Genomic DNA, 8,484 nt, shown 5'->3' with positions numbered 1-8,484 from the left:
TTCACTTTACACTCCTACCAACAGTGGACAATTTCCTTTTTCAGCAATCGAGGAAAGCTCTTTGATGATCACTTAAGAAGTGCTCATAGGCCTGACATAAAATATCCGCTAGTCAAACGACAGCCCCTTTGATAATGAGAGAGGAGAGAGAAATTGCCTCTTATATGCTCTACACTGGGGATTTCTTAACTGGTGTGAAAAGACTTCCTAACTATTCAATGTTGATTTTATACATACATGTCAATTTAGTTTTCTAGCTCCCACTCTTGCTGATGGGAGGTCTAATTGTAAAATCTAATCTAGATGCAGACTTAATTCTTGTTGCTTTGGAGATCATCTTGTCTCTCTGATAGCTTTTAGGATTTTCAGGTTTGTTTTATTTTGTTTTATATTCTGCAGTTTATATTCTGATGAGTTAATGTAGGAAAAAAATTTTTATCCTGCTTCTAATTCAATGTTTAAAACTCCTGGATGGTTCCTGTTTTCTTGACTAGACCTTGGCCAATACCACAGATTTTTGACCTGGGGGATTCATGCCTGTCTTCGTTCTTGGAAAAGTCCCTCCCATTATTACTTGGAGACTTGTCTTAGAGGAGTCCTCCCCAGAGGTGTGGCTTTAGTTCTCTATCTTCACACATAAGCCTGTGTTCCAAGCAGTTAAACTAAAAGAGGCATCTAGGGGAGGTGCTTGGAAAATTCAGCTGTGCCTCCACAAAGCCGACAAATCCTAGTGGGACGCAGGCTGGGAATGAGTCTCTGCGGGCTGAGGTGCAGGGAGCCGGGGTCCAGGAGCACCAGGCGGCACAGGATGGTGCTAGAAGATGAGACACATGGAAGGCAGTTTGAAGGAACAAGCACAAAGATGCTGGTTCCCATCTGGGTGGACCACTCACGACACATGGGATTCTGAGCAAGTCATACAGCTGTTTAAGTGCGGTTTCCCCATCTGGAAAATGGAACTAGTAACTCTTTCTACTTCAGAGAGTTGCTTTGGGGATTAAGTTGAGAGAACATATGCAAGTTGTCTGCTGTCATGTAAATGAAGGGCGGGTATATACGAATTGCTGATGAGGAGGCTGAGGTTCAGACCATTTCAGTAATTTGGGGAGGATCATATTTTACAGCAAATGCCAGTCTGGAAACCAATCTAAACCTTCTGACTACATTTTCACCTCCTTGGCTGCACTGTCTCTCACCTCCCTTTGAGGGAGGACAGCCTGGCGGTTAAGAGCACAGATTTTGGAGTTAGACCAACCTGGGCTGGAAACTTCCCAGCAGTGGGGCCTTGGGCCAACATTTGAAGCCTCAGTTTTCCCATGTGAAATAGGGAGAAAATGTCACCTTCTCCCTCTTATTTGTTACTTAAATGAGACAATGCAGATAAAGCATGCTTATCCCATGGTAGATACTCAAGAAATGAGACCCTTTATAATTACTTTTGCTTCCACAGAAAACAGAAATGGAAGCAACTTAACTTAGGAGGTGGCCAGGCTCACCTGGAAAGGTTCTTCAGTGTGTTTAAACGGAGCCTTCCCCTGCATGTGGGGGGTGTCCCCCAGCTCTGGACAAGAGCTAAGCCTTCCTGCACACCCTGGGGAATGGGGCTGATGAGCCTCTGCATCAAGGCAATGATGATACCCACATGCCACTTTACCATTTTAAAAATAATATTCATCTACATTAACTTACTTTAAAATTTATTTTTTATTAGAGAAGTTGTAGATTTACAGAAAAATCATACAAAAAATGCTTAGTTCCCATATACCCTACACCCACCCGCATATACAGATTTCCCTATTACTAACACTTTCCATTAGTGTGGTACCTTGTTAGAACTGATGAAACAATATTATTATAGTTACACTATTCACTATAATCCATAGTTTACATTACAGTTCATGGTTTGTGTTGGACAGCCCTGTGTTTTCCTTTAAATTTTTATTCTAGCAACATATATACAACCTAAAATTCCCCCTTTTAACAACATTCAAATACATAAAGTGCTGTTAATTACATTCGCAATGTTGTGCTTCCTTCACCACCATCCATTTCCAAAACTATTCCATCACCCCAAACAGAAACTGTACCAATTAAGCATTAACTCCCTACCCTCTACCCAACCCTGGCCCCTGGTAACCTGTATTCTAGTTTCTGACTCTATGAATTCGCTTATTCTAATTATTTCCTATCAGTGAGATCACACAATATTTGTCTTTTTATGCCTGGTTTATTTCACTCAATATGATGGCTTCAAGATTTGTCCAAGTTGTCACATGTATGGAAATGCTATTCTTTTTAACTACTGAATAACATTTCATTGTTTGTACAGATGACATTTTGTTTATCATTCATTGGTTGATAGATACCTGGGTTGCTCCCATCTTTTGGCAATTGTGAATAATGCCACTCCGAACATCAGTGTGAAACCATCTGTCCAAGTCCTTACTTTCAATTCTTGACACTATATACCTAGAGTAGGATTGCCAAGTCATATGGTAATTATATACTTAATTTTATGAGGAACTACTAAGCTATTTTCCACAACACTGCACCATTTTACATTCACACCAACAATGAATGAGTGTTCTTATTTCTCCACATTCTCTTCAACACTTGTTGTTTCCCATTTGGGGGATAGTAGCCAGTCTAGTGGGTATGAAATGGTATCTCATTGTGGTTCTGATTTGCATTTCCCTAATAGCTAACGATGTTGAGCATCTTTTAATGTGTTTATTGGCCATTTATGTATCTTCTTTGGAGAAATGTCCATTCAAGTCTTTTGCCCATTTTCATATTGGGCTTTTTGTCTTGCTGTTGAGTTATAGGATATATTTATATATTCTGGATAGTAAGCCCTTATCAGATATGTGGTTTCCAAATATTTTCTCCCATTCTGTAGGCTGTCTTTTTACTTACATGATGAAGTCCTTTGAGGCAGAAAAGATTTAATTTTGATGAAGTACCATTTATCTATTTTTTCTTTTGCTACTCATGCTTTGGGTGTCAAGTCTAAGAAACCATTGCCTAACACGAGGTCCTGATGATGCTTCCCTATGTTTTCATCTAGGAGTTTTATAGTTTTGGTTCATACATTTAGGTCTTATTCCATTTTGAATTAATTTTTGTATGTGGTATGAGGTAGGGGTTTTGCATATAGAGATCCAGTTTTCCCAACACTATTTGTTGAACTGACTATTCTTTCCCCATTGAGTGGACTTGGAACCTTGTCCAATCAATTGGTCATACATATGAAGGGCTATTTCTGAGCTCTTAATTTGATTACATTGGTCTATATAGCTGCCCTTTTGCCAGTACCATGCTGTTTTGGTTACTGTAGCTTTGTAATACGTTTTGAAATCAAGAAGTGTGAGTCCTCCAACTTCATTCTTTTTCAATATGTGTTTGGCTATTTGGGACCCCTTACCTTTCAATATAAATTTGATGATTGGCTTTTCCATTTCTGCAAAGAAGGTTGTTGGAATTTTGTTTGGGATTGCATTGAATCTGTCACATGCTTTGGGTAGAATTGATGTCTTAGTGATATTTAGTCTTCCAATCCACGACGATGGAAGGTCTTTTCATTTATTTACATCTTCTTTTATTTCTTTTAGCAATGTTTTGTAGTTTTCTGTGTAAAAGACCTTTATGTCCTTTGTTAAATTTATCCCTAGATATTTGATTCTTTTAGCTGCTACTGTGAATGTAATTTTTTTCTTGATCTCCTCTTCATATAGTTCATTACTAAGCTATAGAAACACTACTGATTTTTGCATATTGATCTTGTTCCCCCACAACCTTGCTGAATTCATGTATTAGCTCTAGTGGCTCTGTTGTTGATTTTTCAGGATTTTCTCTATATAGGATCATGTCTTCTGAAAATAGGGAATATTTTAGTTCTTCCTTCCCAATTTGGATGACTTTTATTTCTTTCTCTTGCCTAACTGATCTGGCTAGAACTTCCAGTACCATGAAAATAACACCATTGAGTATGATGTTAGCTGCGGGTTTTTCCTATATGCTCATCATATTAAGGAAGTTTCTTTCTATTCCCAGTTTTCTAAGTGATTTTATCAAGAAAGTTTGTTGGATTTTGTCAAATGTCTTCTTGGTGTCATTAGAGATGATCATATATTTTTCCTTCATTCTACTACTGTGGTGTATTATATTAATTGATTTTCTTATGTTGAACCACCCTTGCATAAATCCTACTTTATCATGCAGTAGCATTCTTTTAATGTGCTATTGGATTCAGTTTGTTTGTACTTTGTTCAGGTTTTTCTATCTATGTTCATCAAGGATATTGGTCTGTAAGGTTTTTTCTTGAGATATCTTTATCTGGCTTTAGTATTAGGGTGATGTTGGCCTCATAGAATGAGTTAGGAAGTAATTTTCCTCTTCATTTTTTTTAGAAGAGCTTGGTCAGGATTGATGTTAATTCTTCTTGAAATGTTTGGTAAAATTCACCAGTGAAGCCATTTGGTCCTTAGGCTTTTCTTTGTTGGGAGGTTTTTGATGACTGATTCAATCTCTTCACTTACAATAGGTCTGTTGAGATCTTCTATTTCTTAAAGGGCCAGTGAAGGTTGTTCATGTTTATCTATGAATCTGTCCCTTTCATCTAGGTTACCTAATCTGTTGGCATACAGTTGTTCATAGTATCCTCTTATAGTCCCTTTTTTCCCCCAGCCGGGTAAGTAGTAATAGCTCCCTTTTCATGTCTGATTTTAATTTTTTGTGTCCTCTCTCTTTTTCTATTAGTCTAGCTAAAGGTTTCTCAATTTTATTGATCATTTCAAAGAATCAACTTTTGATTTAACTGATTCTATCTATCTGTCTATCTATATTTTTTAGTCTCAATTGCATTTACCTCCAATCTAATCTTTGTTATTTCCTTTCTTCTGCTCACTTGAGGTTTCATTTGCTCTTCTTTTTCTAGTTCCTTCAGCTGCATTTTTTTATTGACATTGTTAACATACTATACAATTATCCAAAGATCCAAAGTGTACAATCAATTGCCCACGGTAACATCATACAGCTGTGCATCCATCACCACAATTAATTTTTTTAAATTTTTTAGAACATTTTCATTACTCCAGAAAAGAAAGACAAAAAAAGAAACTCAAATCCTCCCATATCCCTAACCTCAACCCCTCCATTACTGAATCATAGTATTGGTATAGTACATTTGTTACTGCTGATGAAAGAACGTTAAAATACTACTAACTGTAGAATATAGTTTGCAATAGGTATATATTTTTTCCCTGTATGCCCCTCTATTATTAACTTCTAGTTATAGTGTCATACATTTGTTCTGGTTCATGAAAGAGATTTCTAATATTTGTACAGTTAATGACAGACATTGCCCACCACAAGATTCACTGTTAATACATTCCCATCTTTTAACCTCCAACTTTCCTTCTGGTGACAAACATGACTCTGAGCTTACCCTTTCCACCACATTTATGCACCATTCAGCACTGTTAATTATTCTCACAACATGCTACCATAATCTCTGTCCATTTTCAAACATTTAAAGTTCACCCTAGTTGAACATTTTGCTCACAATAAGCAACTGCTCCCCATTCTTTAGCCTCGTTTTATACCCTGGTAACTTATATTTCATGTTTATGAGTTTACATATTATAATTAGTTCATATCAGTGAGACCATGCAACATTTGTCCTTATATGTCTGTTCTAGTTTACTAATGCTGCCAGAATGCAAAACACCAGAAATGGATTGGCTTTTATAAAAGGGGGTTTATTTGGTCACACAGTTACAGACTTAAGGCCATAAACTGTACAAGGTAATGCATCAACAATCGGGTACCTTCACTGGAGGATGGCCAATGGTGTCCAGAAAACCTCTGTTATCTGGGAAGGCACCGTGGCCGGTATCTGCTCCAAGTTCTGGTTTCAAAATGGCTTTCTCCCAGGTCTTTCCTCTCTAGGCTTCAGCTCCTCAAAAATGTCACTCTTAGTCATTCTTGGGGTATTTGTCCTCTCTTAGCTTCTCTGGAGCAAAAGTCTGCTTTCAAAGGCTGTCTCCGAAATGTCTCTGCAAGCTGAAGCTTCTCTCTCAGCTCCAGTGCATTCTTCAAAGTGTCCCTCTTGGCTGTAGCAAGCATCTGGGCCTGTGTGGCTCTTTTTAAAGTATGCTAGTAAATCAATCAAGACCCACCCTGAATGGGTGCGGCCACACCTCCATGGAAACTATCCAATCCAACTTATCATCCACAGTTGGGTGGTGTGCATTTCCATGGAACAACCTAATCCAAATGTTCCAACTTAATCCCCACTAATATGTCTGCCCCACAAGACTGCATCAAAGAACATGACTTTTTCTGGGGGACATAATATATACAAACCAGTACAGTGTCTGACTTATTTCACTCAGTATAGTGCCCTCAAGATTTCTTCATCAACCCATTTTTTAAAGATGGTTTTGTTCACACACCATACATTCTGTCCTAAGTAAACAATTGATGGTTCCCTGTATAGTCACATATTTATGTATTCACCACCATCACCACAGTCTATATAAGGACATCTCCATTTCTTCCACAAAGCAGGAGGAAGAGTCAAAGAAGGAAGAGAGACAAAAGAAAAAGAAAAAAGAAAGAGAAAAAAAAAAACATGACATCTAGGAAGCAACAAAAAGAAAGACAGCATTAAGTTGAAGTAGAATAAAGAGTCAGACAACAGCACCAATGCCAAGAATCCCACACCCCTCCCTTATGTCCCCTTCTTATATGTGTTTAGCTTTGGTATATTGCCTTTGTTACATTAAAGGGAGCATAATACAATGTTTCTGTTAATTATAGTCTCTAGTTTGCATTGATTGTATTTTTCCCCCAATACCTCCCAATTTTTAACACCTTGCAAGGTTGACATTCATTTGTTCTCCCTCATGAAAATACATTTTTGTATATTTTATCACAATTTTTGAGCACTCTAGGTTTCACTGAGTTATACAGTTCCAGTCTTTATTTTTCCTCTTTCCTTCTGGTGTCCCACCTGCCCCTAACCTTCCTCTTTCAACCATACTCACAGTCATCTTTGTTCAGTGTACTTACATTGCTTTGCTACCATCACCCAAAATTGTGTTCCAAACCTCTCACTCCTGTCTTTCCCTATCTGTCTCTAGGGCTTCCTTTAGTTTTCCTATAGAGCAGGTATCTTGTTCACAAACTCTGTCATTGTCTGTTTGTCAGAGAATATTTTAAGCTCTCCCTCATATTTGAAGGATAGTTTTGCTGGATATAGGATTCTTGGTTGGCAGTTTTTCTCTTTCAGTATCTTAAATATATCACCCCACTTCCTTCTTGCCTCCATGGTTTCTACTGAGAAATCCACACATAGTCTTATCAAGCTTCCTTTGTATGTATGCTGCTTTCAGGATTCTCTCTTTGTCTTTGACATTTGATAATCTGATTATTAAGTGTCTTGGCATAGGCATATTCACACCTATTCTGTTTGGGGTATGCTGTGCTTCTTGGATCTGTAATTTTATGTCTTTCATAAGAAATGGGAAATTTTCATTGATTATTTCCTCTATTATTGCTTCTGCCCTTTTCCCTTCTCTTCTCCTTCTGGGACACCCATGACATGTACATACATGCGTTCATGTTGTCATTCAATTCCCAGAGACATTACTCATATTTTTCCATTCTTTTCCCTATCTGTTCTTTTGTGTGTAGGATTTCTAGTGTCTTGTTCTTTAGTTTCTGAGTGCTTTTTTCTGCCTCTTGAGATCTGTTGTTGTATGTCTCCATTGTATCTTTCATCTCTTGTGTTGTGCCTTTCATTTCCATAGATTCTGCCAGTTGTTTTTTTGTACTTTCGATTTCTACCTTATGTACGCCCAGTGTTTTCATTATACATTTCATCTCTTTTGCCATATCTTCCCTAAACTTTTTGAATTGATTTAGCATTAATTGTTTCAATTCCTGTATCTCAGTTGAAGTGTAAGTTTGTTCCTTTGGGTCATAACTTTGTTTTTCTTAGCGTAGGCTGTAGTTTTCTGTTGTCTAGGCATCTGATTTCTTTGGTTACCCCTATCAGGTTTTCCCAGATGAGAACAGGCTCAGGTCCCAGAAGGGGACAATATTCAGTATCAGGTTTCCTTGAGGGTATGTCTTAGAAGACTGAAACACCCTGTGAGGCCTCAAGCCGCTGTGCTTTTCCTAACCTGCCCAGCAGGTGGTGCCTGTCAGCCTGTAGTCCCTGACCAGTGTAAGGAGGTGTGGCCCCTTTAGTTTCTTTTTTGGCTGTTTTCCCCCAGGCTCTGGTGTCTGGTTCTGAGTGGAAGTCTGGTAGTAGAGCAGGGCCCCACCTCCTTTCTTTTATGGAAGATACACCCCCTAGGGAGTTATCATCTGCATTTAAATAGGTTCTTTGCCTCTCTGACTCTGCTATCTCCACCCTTGTCTGGGTCAGAATGCTGCAAACTGAAAATGGCTGAGGCTTTCTCCACTGAGCCATTC

This window comes from Choloepus didactylus, chromosome 1, assembly GCF_015220235.1.
Source record: "Choloepus didactylus isolate mChoDid1 chromosome 1, mChoDid1.pri, whole genome shotgun sequence".
In the NCBI taxonomy this organism is placed as follows: domain Eukaryota; kingdom Metazoa; phylum Chordata; class Mammalia; order Pilosa; family Megalonychidae; genus Choloepus; species Choloepus didactylus.
Note: the sequence above shows the minus strand (reverse complement) of the source record.